Source organism: Haemaphysalis longicornis, unplaced genomic scaffold, assembly GCF_048455015.1.
Source record: "Haemaphysalis longicornis isolate Haplotype H1 unplaced genomic scaffold, Haemaphysalis longicornis Haplotype H1 scaffold_2, whole genome shotgun sequence".
Classification (NCBI taxonomy): domain Eukaryota; kingdom Metazoa; phylum Arthropoda; class Arachnida; order Ixodida; family Ixodidae; genus Haemaphysalis; species Haemaphysalis longicornis.
The window spans coordinates 126,703,140-126,715,751 of record NW_027526295.1 but is presented as its reverse complement, the minus strand read 5'-3'; the positions used below and the strand labels follow the sequence as shown (position 1 = coordinate 126,715,751).

The following is a 12,612-nucleotide window of genomic DNA, read 5'->3' as shown; positions in this document are numbered from 1 at the left end:
AGGCTGGTCAACGAGGTTAAGTCCGCCATCCAGTCTGGTACATCTGATGTGGTGAGCCTTCAGTCAATGCTTGATCGTCTAACCACTTTCAACGCAGATCTCACCGCCCTTAACGCTGAGTTAGAGCCCCACCTTCCGCTAGAATCCGTGGATGCAGAAATTCAGCACTGCATGGATATAGAAGAGCAAATTCTTGATGCAATGTCGATTCTCCGGACTATGATAGAGCAAACAAGAGCTGTTGTCGTACAAACAGCTTCCGGAAATAGCGCAATGCCACATGCGCAATTGGAATCTAGGCACATAGGACCTACGCTTCCGCCACTTGAAATAGCACCATTTAGCGGTGACATTATGAAGTGGTTGCCCTTTTGGGAGCAGTTTGAAGCAACCATCGACCGCAACAACGCCTTGACAGAAATCGAGAAGTTTTACTACTTGCGAACCCTTCTCACTGGTAACGCAGCAGCCTCTGTAGCAAATTTGCCGACAACCGAGGCGTGTTATCCGACTGCCAAAGATATCCTGAAGCAAAGATTTGGCGACACCGAAAGAATTGAGCAGCATTATTTATACCGGCTACGATCCCTGCAAGGTGTTTTTTCCTCGTCCAACACTGTAGCTTTAAGAAGGCTTTATGATGAATTGATGAGCCACATCGGAGGTCTTACAGCACTGAACGTGCCGACTACGTCGTATGCTTCTATGCTCATTGATATTCTCCTGAGGACCTTCCCCCAAGATATAATAGTGGACTATCACCGAAAGAAGGCTCACGAAAGAACTCCCTCAGCCTCTTCAAGGACGGACTCATCCGAGGAGCGCTTGCAGAACCTCCTTAGTTTTCTGCGCATCGAGATTGAGAGCCGCGAGAAATGCGACGCAATTCCTGATAGTTCGACGAGGCGACATGATCCACAACCCGAGTCGAATACTCCTCCGAATAAACGCCGAGTTCCAACCATTTCCGTTTTCCACAATTCAGACAACAACGGCAAAGTCTCGTGCTGCTTCTGCAACGATACCGATCAACGAGCTGAAGACTGCACGTCTCCTGTTTCAGAGGATGACAAGAAGGCTATTCTTCGCCGTGAAGGACGATGCTTTCGTTGCTCGACGCGAGGACATAGAGCTTCAGACTGTCGCCGGAGAATTGTTTGTCGTCAGTGCAATGGACATCACGCTTCGTCACTCTGCTTCCCGGTGTCTCCTAAGCAGCCAACTTCTCAGGAACAAATTTCACGCGCTGCACGAGCGTACTACGCTGCAGACACATCGGAAAAGTCCACCGCTGACCAGACCGTCCTGCTACAGACATTTCGAGTCTGGGCTGTATCAAAGGGAAAAAGGAGCTTCATACGAGGACTAATTGACGGGGGAAGTCAGCGAAGTTTTATACGAGAAGACGTGTCGAAGAAGTTGATGCTACCAGTCGTCGGAGAAGTAGCATTGTCCATCAACACTTTTGGGAAGACAAGTGAAGCTAAAAAACAGAATTACCGAATCGTCAGAATCACGCTCCAGAGCCAGTACAACGAAAATGAATGCACCTTCGATGCTGTGGAGGTACCAGAGATATGCCAGGACATTCTGGGAGATATTACCGATGTACCCTACGTGCACAGGTTAATGAACTCGGGAAGAGAGATCGCAGATCTGAACAAGTTCGAGCAGGGCAACGAGACACCTGGCATCAGTGTGTTGATAGGAGCTGACCAAATGTGGCTGGTCATGGCACCAGAAGTCTGCCGAAGCACCTGCTCGAGCCTGGCAGCCATAAAAACGATATTTGGATGGACCTTTCAAGGAGCCACAATGACAAAATCAGATAACGTGAGTTCTAAATGTATGGTCTGTGTTTTTCCCTCTGTGATGGCCCCTCAAAGAGATTTCCACATTAAACAGAAGCGATTCAAGTACTCTGAAATGGAAAGCATGCCAATAGAACGAACTCATGGGGCCAAAAACATTGGCCGTACAGTGTTTCATGACTTCGAAAATAACTTGCCCAAGCACGACGAACAGTACCACGTTAGCTTTTCACGAAAGTGTGCGCTGGCTTGTTCACTGAAAGGAAACCGGAATGGATTTCCTCGTCAACCGGAAATATTGCATCTAAAGTTTGGCTAACGAGTACAAGTTGTCTCAACCTGACGCCTTCATGCGGAATGTTTCCCGAGGCCGTCAAGTCACTTTTCTCCCGCACACATCAGCTCAACAGCGGCCGATTCCTGTCAGCACGAAGCGACCTGAAGGTATCGTTACTCGGACAGTTCACAAGCAAGAGTTAATTTATGGTCACGGGAGAAGAGACAGACAACACTTACATCAAACCAGGTGCAACCAGAGACAACCATCGACGAAAATGATAACTCTATGCGCTGACCAGATACGCAATTACGGACCGTAGTGGTTAGTGCATCAACCTTAGCCTAACAGATAAGCAAGTGAAAGAACTTTACGTGGACGACAAAAACGAACGCTCAACAATTCCTTGCTCGGAGCATTTAAAGTTCCCGGGGGAGGATGTTGAGAAAGAAGAGGCCGCTTAGTAACGGCTTCCGATTAGTAGAGAAGAAAGAGGAAGAAGTAGGTGTGGCGCTATTAGAGAACACCCGGCCCTTGTCTCCTTCTCGCGTTATTTCACAGGTGCTCCTGTGACCTACTGCAAACTATCACTAATATTTACCTGATGGGTAATTACATTGTGAACTGTTGGTTGGGTGGTGTTTTATTGATGTGTAATAAAATGTTTCTTGATAGACATGTTCTCATCATGCCATTTTTAATAGTGTCCCAAGCTGCTGTTAGCAGTTACCCTAGGTGTAAGACAAGTTAACTTAACAAGCGTTGCTGCTGATGCCCGGAAACACCAATGTTAAGCTTTGGTGGTGCACAAAGAACATGGGTTGGTAAGCTAGTTGGTATTGCATAATGAAAAGTGGGTCTTACAATGCAATATGAACAAAGGCAGGACAAAGCACTGAACTGTGACTGATTGTTTATTCAAGGAATAAACATACCAATGCGATTACAACCAATGAAAAGGCTAAAAGCACATCGAAACCAACACGTCATCTCGCCCCTTCCCTGCTACATAGCAAGGTTTTGATACACGATTTCTTTTTTTGGGAGTGCAACTGAAGGGTCTCTAATGCACACATTATTAAACATTCAATTTCAAGTACGCCTATCAATTCATGTGTGAACTTTTCCTTTTCTAAGCAATGAACGCACTTCCCAAAAAGTGGAACACAAGCGTAACTTTTCGCCGTGTGACAAAATGTGGCCCGATAATTCAATGAAGTCCTTGTGCTCACTGTACAGATCAGCATTTCATAACAGTTGAATTAGCCAAACTGAAGGCGATAGCCATGAGTTATCATTTCCTGGCCAGAAACCACGTCTTGCAAAAAATATTCTAGCACATGAAGAGTATGACTAAAATGTTTTTTTTATATTCTAGCACATGAAGAGCATGACCAAAATGTGTTTCTTTTTTTTTTTTCATTTTTCACAGTCATTGTAAATTCAAATAGCAGTAGCTGGAAAGGCACCTAAATGCACATAAAAGGGCACCAGTCGACCTCGCTATTTATTTCTGAATATTTCTGTAGATCAGTTTCGAAGTGTGCTAAACACCATCACTGTATTTAAACCTGCTGCTGCTCACGGATGCCGCAAAAAACGGCACTCTTGAGGCTTGCCCCGCAGGACGCACACCAGCTCTGTGAGGGCGCCGTATTTCTTTTCTAGCAGCTGCATACGCCTGCAATGAAAGAGAAAGAAAAAAAAAACGGGCTAAAGTTCGGGGTGAAGCAGAAAGGCACAATTACTTCCATTATGTGCACAATTAGTTTTTCTAAACCAAGCAGGAGCTACAAGTTTTGTACGGAGACTGAAATGGCAGTTCTGCTGCCCCTAAAAACACGTAATAGTAAGTTTCGCTAAGCGCTGCTGGCGCAAAACAACAGCTTGAGACGACGTTCGTTTCCGGACGGCGTGATCGAACAGCAATTTCTTTAAAAACCCGCCGCGGTGGCTCAGTGGCTAAGGCGTTGCGCTGCTGAGCACGAGGTCGCTGGTTCGATTCCCGACCGCGGCGGCCGCTTTTCTGATGGAGGCGAAAAGCAAAAACGCCCGTGTGTACGAGATTTCGGCGCACGATAAAGATCCCCAGGTGGTCAAAATTAATCCGGAGCCCTCCACTACGGCGCGCCTCATCGCCTGCGTTGCGTCGGCGCGTTAAACCCCACAATCAATCAATTTCTTTAAAAGATATATCGGCCTCAAAAGTGCGCAGGATAGAAGTACCCGAGGTTTTGACCTTTAACTGATGCTCGCCGGTTTCCTCACTCCACCCAAGGACAATCGAAACACAGGGCTTCATGCCCTGCGCTGAGATTGACAGAAGTAAATTGATTGCTGCATGCGATCCAATCACCGCACGAGAAAAAACGAGAAGAAAACACGTTGCTGCTTATGTTCGAGTTATCAAAAAAGCAGCCCTAAAAACGGCTTCCCTCAAGATGGCACGGGCGACACATTGGTACTGGGTTTCTCGTGCGCTAAATGTTTCACACTCAGCAAAACAACTCACCTGTGACATTAGAGCGCGGCGGCTGGCCATCAGCTGATCTGCGGCGGCGACTTGATACGCGTCTGGCGATAGGTAGATCGCACTGTACTCAACAGTACTTAGCGTCGAGTTATTACTTTGCGTTCAGTGGGCATCAGTTTGGAAATGATGCAGTTCATGCTGACAAACGACCAATGCGCTAACGATGCAACCTTTGCGCCCCGACCGACTCGCACTCGCTCGTAGGTGTGCGCAGAGGCTGGGGTTGAATTGCAGATAAGGTTGTCACACTCATGAGCGGAACCATGAATTTTCGCGTAACCAACGCTATCGCGGTGCAACAGACTATCAAGCCACTCGCACACGCCTTGCACGAAAACACAAGCTCATATCGCGGACCGCGACCTGCCTGGCCGCCATGAAGGCACGGAGGAGAAGAGGAGGGCCTGATCTGCGGGCTGCGGGCCGTGCGCACAACGTCGCCTAGCAACAGACGCTTGGCCACAGATATGGCGGCGCACGCATGGTTGCCTGTATGTATGTGAATACGCTCTATACTTTTTCCACCATAATGCACCTCACTTCAAATAACTTTATATACTCCGCCTTTCCCTACTTAACCAAACATAACCCAGCTCAATTGCTTATTAGATATTGATGTACTATTCTACCGGAGTCTCTTTTAGTCGATTTTAATTCAACCAAACCTATCCTTGTACAATCCCGCCATTTCAACCCATCGCAATCAATCTCAATCTACCATAATAATTCTAATTCAGTTTACTTAAGCTAGCGAATCCACTTACACTAATTTATATATTGATAACTTCTCTTGTTCTTCCCTAAATACCCCAGGTTAAGAATATCCCACCTTAATCGTTGCTAGCGATTATTAGGTGGTCTCAATTCAATTTATTCTCCCTTAGCCCATCTTAAGGGGGACTCACCTGATCATATTCCGATCGGACTTACTAATTCATGACCCACGGATTTGAAACGCACCGTGTACCAATAAGAAAGGTTTTACAAATCGCAAAATTTTTCCCAATGGCCTAGTATGCTTTGTTAAGAAATATAAACTTTTTACTAAAATAAAAACGAAACAAGAAACGCATTTTGGTTGATCTATGGTGGTAGCTGTCTAGCCAACAACAGTTTTCTTTTCCTAATTTCAGTACAGAAGTGACATATCTATGAAATAGGCAAACTAGGCCGTCGTGAGCATTTCTATGTATTTGTAAAGATATACGTAGTCGCTCACGATGGTTTTTAAGACCTGAAGTCATAAAGTGGGAAGTCCTATAGGAGTGTTAGCAGGTCAGTCGTTCTTAATCTACCTGAGCCCACGTTACGCGCCTTAGACACATCATCTGACCTGATCCACTTTATCCATCTTAATGTTTCTATGAAATTCGCTATAATTTACTTTAGGTCGCCGTATTCATCATCATCAGCCTGGTTGTATCCACTCCAGGATGAAGGCCGCTCCCAAAAATCTCCAGCCACATCTATTGAGTGCTAGCTGAGTCCTCCCTTTTCACCAAATTTTTGTAGCTCTTTCCTTCATCGAGTCCGTGGCCTACCTTCAACTATAGCGTTTGTGGCAACCCGCCCATGCTCAATTTCTTCGCGTAATTTCAGCTAGAATGTGTTCCACACCAGTCTGTTTTCTAACCCACACAGCTCTTTTCTCTTCCCTAAGCGGGACCCCTAGCAGCAATCGTGTTTCCATCACCTATTGTGTTGATCTGTTTCATTTCAAGTCGCTTCGTGAGACCCCAAGTTTCTGCACTCTAAGTAATTACTGGAAATACGTTATTTAGGAAGCACACCGTTCCTTAATGTTTCTTAAAGGGACACTGAAGTGATATGTAAACATTGCGGGATTACTAGCGCAAATTGTAGTCCGGAGTCCCCAGGCCATGTTTCGACCACTCTAGGCGCGTTTACGCGATTTTATTTAGTAGAAAAACTAATTCGAAAACGCTGTCCTCCTCTCTTTACGCTCGCCCATTTTCTGTGGCGTTTTCGTGTGACGTCAGGAGGGGATGAGCTGGCAATTGGCTGCGCCACGGCTGCGCTACTGCACGGCTCCCCGGCAGACAGAGTCAGTCGGCCCAGCGTTTCGTCCGCCGGCCGCCGGCGGGTCGTCGCAATCAAGGAGGTTAAAAAAAATAGCTTGGTCGCAATTCGTTCGCTTAGTTGAAACGAAGCCAGGACACGTTTGTGAATGGAAGAATGTGCCTTTCTTTACTTGGTTTGTTTGTACACTGTATCTAGCTCCAAGTCAAGGTCGCTTCACACAAGCGCTGCACATGCGACGCTTCGCTGACTGGTACGCCAGTAGGAAAATATAAGGCCTCTTGAAGGCGGGAGAAGAGTCAGCGAAGTCAATATAGGTACTAAGCAAATAAAATCAACTGATATTTTTACCGTACAGCGTAAAACTAGGGCGCGGGAAGCACTTTTTTGCGCTGGGCGAACAAGCACAGCGGTCAGCAGCACGACTACGCATCTGCGAACGCTTTTCCGTCTACGAAATGCAATTGCTAGACGTGAGCTACTGTGGAAACTCGGGCGACGCTTACTGCACGATCGCAGTACAACAAATAGTCACCTAAGCGGCTTGAAATGCCAAAACTAAATAAAAGTGTAAACCGGTTGTACAATATATACCCTATATTAGCAAGGCATTCGCGTCCCGCTCAGTAGCCTAGCAGTCTGGGGCGCTAGGAATTCACCGCAAATGTTTTGCGAGTCACGAGTTCGAATCCCCGCGGGTACGTGCTTTTTTTTTTTGTAAGTTAACTTTTTTGTTTTCCGCCGATGTTTTCTATATTGAGTTCACCTTTTTTGGGGCCGCAACGTTCATGGCTACACGAACTAGTTCACAAAACGCGCGCAGGCTGGCACTGGCGCGCTAGCGAGTTCTCGTTGGCGTGCTGTTGCCATAAGCACCGACTGCTTGCAGGCAGTGGGCACAGGCCAGAATGAACAGACCGTTGGCCTGGTGCGAACACGCTTTTTACGATACAGGCATGAGGGAGGCAAGCTCCAAATATGGGGGAAAAGCGCATGACATTTGGGCGTCTGCGGGTACGCGGAGGGCGTTCATGCACTGCGTAGGTCTCGGCTAGTGAATGCTACGACTACAAGCCGTCCTGGGAGGCTTATCTTGTGCATTTTACAGCCGACAACATGGCAGAAGCGCGGTACGATGATTACTGAGATATTGAGAATGCCCATCCAACAAAGCCATTGGTTATGTTTTACAGAACCGAAACCGAAACCGAAACTTGTGTGATTGCTAACCTTGGGCATCGTCCAATCACGGCGCCCCTCCTCTCAACGTCACAGCCTTAGTTGGTGCGGCCGCCGCAAACCGCGCATGGTAGTTTTTCTTCTTTCGCGCTTTGTAAAATAATTACCGATTTGTCAACCGGATAAACGATGAAAAGTGTGCTAATTTGAGCCAGTCTACGCAGTACAAGCAAAAACGGGAGCTTGACGAATTCACTTCAGTGTCCCTTTAAAGTACCTCATTTCACCCTAATCGATTTTTTTTTTTCATACATAAATCAATCTTATACCACTTAATATACTCAAAACTTCTCAATTTGTTTCCTTAATCTACCAGAAGTTGGAGCTCTCGGTAGAGCTATGCTCTCGGCGCACCGTGCTCCGGACAGAAGTGGAGTGAATGCTCTAGCGTCTCTGCTTGCGAACAGTCTGCGCGTGTAGGGGAGTCCTTGCGCCGGGGTCGCTGCCGGCGCTTCGCCGCGTTGCAGCATTCGAGTCACATGTTGAGCTTCAAACAGCGGGCTTCCCTGCTGATGCGCGCAGGCCGCGGCCGCGGCGGAAGGCCACTCGCAACCCGGGGGTCAGGGTGCATCGTCTGCACCATGCGGGCTAGGATGGTGCGTGCCTCGTCGAAGGCCGTGGCGCCGCGGTATAATACGGTGCCATCCTGGTGGACCTTCCTGGCTAGGGCTTCAGCGTCCTCTTTGCCCCGTATGCAACTGTGGCCCGGCAACCTGTGCAGCCGCAGGTCTCAGCCTCGGGAGGCCACTGCGTGCAGCTTGTCCCCTAAGTGAGCGCACCTGCTACCTGCTGCTATTTGTGCGCGCGTCGGCGGAGTACAGCCACAGCTGGGCAGGCCTGGAGTCCATGCGTTTGACATCCCAGAAGTAGACCGGTGGCCTCCTCTTGAGAAGAGGTCGGCCACCAGGTGCAGTCGAGCCAGCCTCACCTGTGTGGGGGAGGCCGGCAGGCTGGCTCCCAGCACAGGCACTACGCACGCAGCCGCCACCTGGCCGGTGCTGTACTTGATAGAGCCGTGCGTTGAAAGATGCTGGTAGCCACTGAGCTCGTCCTGCAGCTGGGCGGCCGCCTCGTGGCGCATGGCTGAAGGTGGTCGTGGTTATCCGCAGGGCCTCCATGGTGCCTGGTGGGGTGGCTCCCGGCGGAGTCGGTTCGGCACCTTGATGCCGAACCGATCCCGCGCCATTAGCTTCCGAATGCAACGCTTATCTTCAATTGTGATTCTTGATTGATTGATTGTAGGGTTTAACGCGCCGACGCAACACAGGCGATGAGGCGCGCCGTAGTGGAGGGCTCCGGATTAATTTTGACCACCTGGGGATCTTTATCGTGCGCCGATATCTCGTACACACGGGCATTTTTGCTTTTCGCCTCCATCAGAAAAGCGGCCGCCGCGGCCGGGAATCGAACCCGCGACCTTGTGCTCAGCAGCGCAACGCCTTAGCCACTGAGCCACCGCGGCGGGTTCAATTGTGATTCTGTCACAGTGGATAGGGGTAATTGCATGGTACGGGGATGTCCCAGCCAAAACAGGATTGGTGAATCCAACTTGAACCTTTCGACGACAGCTGTGGTCTTCATTCGCCAATATGCGCTTGAGTCAGTATGTAAGCAATCCGAAGTGCATGTGTAACTCCGAACGGAATTTCTACTGATCTTTGCTATGGTTGATTAACGTAACCCTCCCCGCACACGCTGTGTAGCTGTAATGTGTTGCGGCTGGACGCCTTCACGCTTTCGCATTCAAAGTGCGTTAGCAGACTTCACTGCATTTCGAATGCCGTCTTGCGTGTGGCGCAGGCGTAGTGTAGTAGGTTATCACAAGCCTGCAGCACCGCGCAGTCGTGGCTTTGATACTCGTCCCGGCCACTTACAGCAGCTATCATTGTCATAGCCCAATCGCGCTGCAGGGTAGCGGTCAATAATGCAGACCATTTAAAACAGCGTAATCAGATGCTATGAACCTGTTTCAGGGTAAGCTCTTGGAACCAGCAGGATACAAAGGGCAGGATACAAAAGGATACAGCAGCAGCAGGATACAAATACAGGACACAGATACAGCAGCAGGATACAAAAGGATACAGCAGCAAAGAATAGCTGCCAGAAGCATTAACGTTTTCGTGATCAAACCTAAAAGCAATTTTACTAGTATGTTGCGAGCATTGGTTCATGTAGAATCCATGTCAATGTGCAAAACAGTTACGGTAAAACCCCGATTATACGACTTTCTTGGGGCCAGAAAAAATTGTCGTAAAATCCCACCAATAAATGCAGTTTAGCCCAATGAATTCAAAGAACTTTAAATTTAAACTGTAATACAATTGCTTGCAGGGTTCGGAAACCCATATCAGTAAGCAACGGAACCCGAAAATATTAATGCGCTCTAGGTGCCAATAACTCTGTAGTACAACAAGACGTGTACGGAAATCCAGAGCCGCGACCCTCGCCGGCCAGTGCGACTCAGGCACACACGATCATGACAAACACATAGGGAAGCCTAATTCCGTCAGTGTAACCTTGTTGGAGATTCACTGCCGAGTGGAGAAATTACAGCTGCGCAACAATAAGAGATGACAGCAAGGAGAGAGGGAAAGCGATTGTGCATAAGAACGGGCGGCTGCTGGAGGAAAGAAACAAAAGATGGGACGGAGAAGAAACCCATACCGGAGAGAACCGATTGAGCGGGTGCAAGGTGAGGGCTCTGTGTGCGTGTGAACAAAGAATCCATCCTGAAGCACAAAGCGCAGAGGGTGAGAGGGTACGGGCCAGTCCCCCACTCATTTCATCCGCCGGTCGGTCGCGCCCTTCTCTTGGGTCGTCTGATAAAGGGCCTCAGGTATGAAATCGCGTCGGATAACAGAGCTTTTTAATGCATAGTTTCTACTGGGACTTCGTCAGTAATCGACTAGTCCGTTGTAAAACCTGGGTTGTCGCAATACCCTGGTATATATAACCTGGCTGAACTAACTGTAGTTGAAACCACAGCCTTTTACTGCACCCCACCTTGGGTCAAATCTCACCGCTACCATAGTTTTCGTTCAGTTGTAAAGGCACGTGAACTTTGCCGGGCCTCCGCTTCCAGGAACACGAATTGATCGTCTCGTGGGGCGCGCGACAATATCGCAGTAATTACTTCGAAATTTTTAGATCACATTTACCTCAAGAGTAAGTTCATCGGTATTTCATTTTACTCTCGTTTCACTTTTTAGCACAAACTCTACATGTTTATACCATAATTGTTTCTGTGTAAGCTGTTTGATTGATCCCCTACTGAGTGCAACAGGCGTGGTACATTACTCTCATGCCAGCTAATAGTAAGCAATTCTGCCTCGGCACAATAAAGGTGCGTCCTCACATGTGTACCGGACGAAATTTCCGTTTCAGCGGTGCGGTTCTGGGCTGGTTTTTGACAAATACTGCGTGCTTCGACGCACAGCCCGTCGACGCACAGCTACCGTTCTCGTCATTGCTTCGTAGCTCTGAGATTAATGCACGTAACAGAAAACTGATACTGAGGTTGGTCGCTAATACGACTCCACCATTGTGTCAGGTTCGTTCAGCTGTAACACTAGTTCGCAATCAACTTGTAAAGGTTGCGTTAAACCCGGTTGCTGTCACTACACGGCCTTCTGCGGAGAAAGTATAGTTACAGAGAACGGCATGAACTCTTGTTTTAAGCACACGATCACGAAAATGATTATATAAACAATAGCCGCTCGAATGGATGTAGCAATACGCATGGTTTTGTTTATGTGTAGTGAATAGTTGTTTCACAGTGATGTTGCAAATGTTACAAAAATCCCATTTGCTGTCAATACCTAGCCACGGGAAGTATAGTGGCTATGGAAGTATGGTTGTAACTCTTGTTTTATCTAAACTATACCGAATTAAATTCAATGAAAATGAGCCGGAAAGACTACCCTCACATTACTCTGAGGTTCAACTAGAAGTCATGGTTACGTTGTTCCCGGTAAAGTGGTAAGAATTGAGGAATTTCTGTCTGTTGTCAATACGTGGATCTCAGTGGGAGGGAAGCAGGCACTCTCAAAATTGTGCGCAAGTCTAAGACAATTCTTTCCAAGTTTTATGAGGCTAATTATCTCGGACGTATGCTTAATTGCAAAGAAAAAGAGAACGGTTGTGTTTCGTTTCATCCTCGGACTGTGCCCTTCTCAAAAGAGTCGCAAGCTCTGCTGGTTATCCACCTTGCCAGGGGGGAATTGCACTAAATTTTTGTTATTGTCAGTTGGACTGCCTTCACAGCTGGCAATCGTTCACTGGCTCTTTCGTAGCATCCAGCCGGTTGTGGTAGTGCGCAAAAAGCCGCTTCGTTCTTTGTTTCCTTGCTGGTTTGCTTAGTAGAGATGTTCACTCCATTGACGCATTGGAAGAGTATTCCTTCAACACATACTGATTGTTTTCTTGCCATTCCGAATTTCGTCTAATACAGACAGGATGAGCTGCAACCACCAGATACATAAATTGATTGCGCACAACCGTTATTGGTTGGTAAACTATGATTGCTCGTGACTGGATAACCATGCAAGTTAAGATTGAAGGATGCTTACGATATTTACAGTTCAAAGTAAAAAATTATACCGCGTCCTAATTATACTAAACATACGTGATGATCATTCCAACGGGAGAAAGTATGCTATCTGAATGTTCCAAAATGAAGCACAGACAATCTGAAAGAAAACTGGTCATTATTG

General features: G+C 47.6%; 1 protein-coding gene and 1 long non-coding RNA gene across 2 annotated transcripts in view; both read right to left on the bottom strand.

The window, feature by feature from the left end:
• The window catches only part of LOC144169196 (carbohydrate sulfotransferase 3-like), a 33,427-nt gene that overhangs the window by 20,065 nt on the left and 750 nt on the right, over positions 1-12,612 (bottom strand). The window lies entirely within an intron of this gene.
• Positions 2,985-5,150, bottom strand: LOC144169197 (uncharacterized). Its single transcript, XR_013322382.1, has 2 exons — positions 4,601-5,150; positions 2,985-3,769 (listed from the first exon to the last, which is right to left on the bottom strand). It is a non-coding gene; the product is annotated as an uncharacterized LOC144169197 (long non-coding RNA).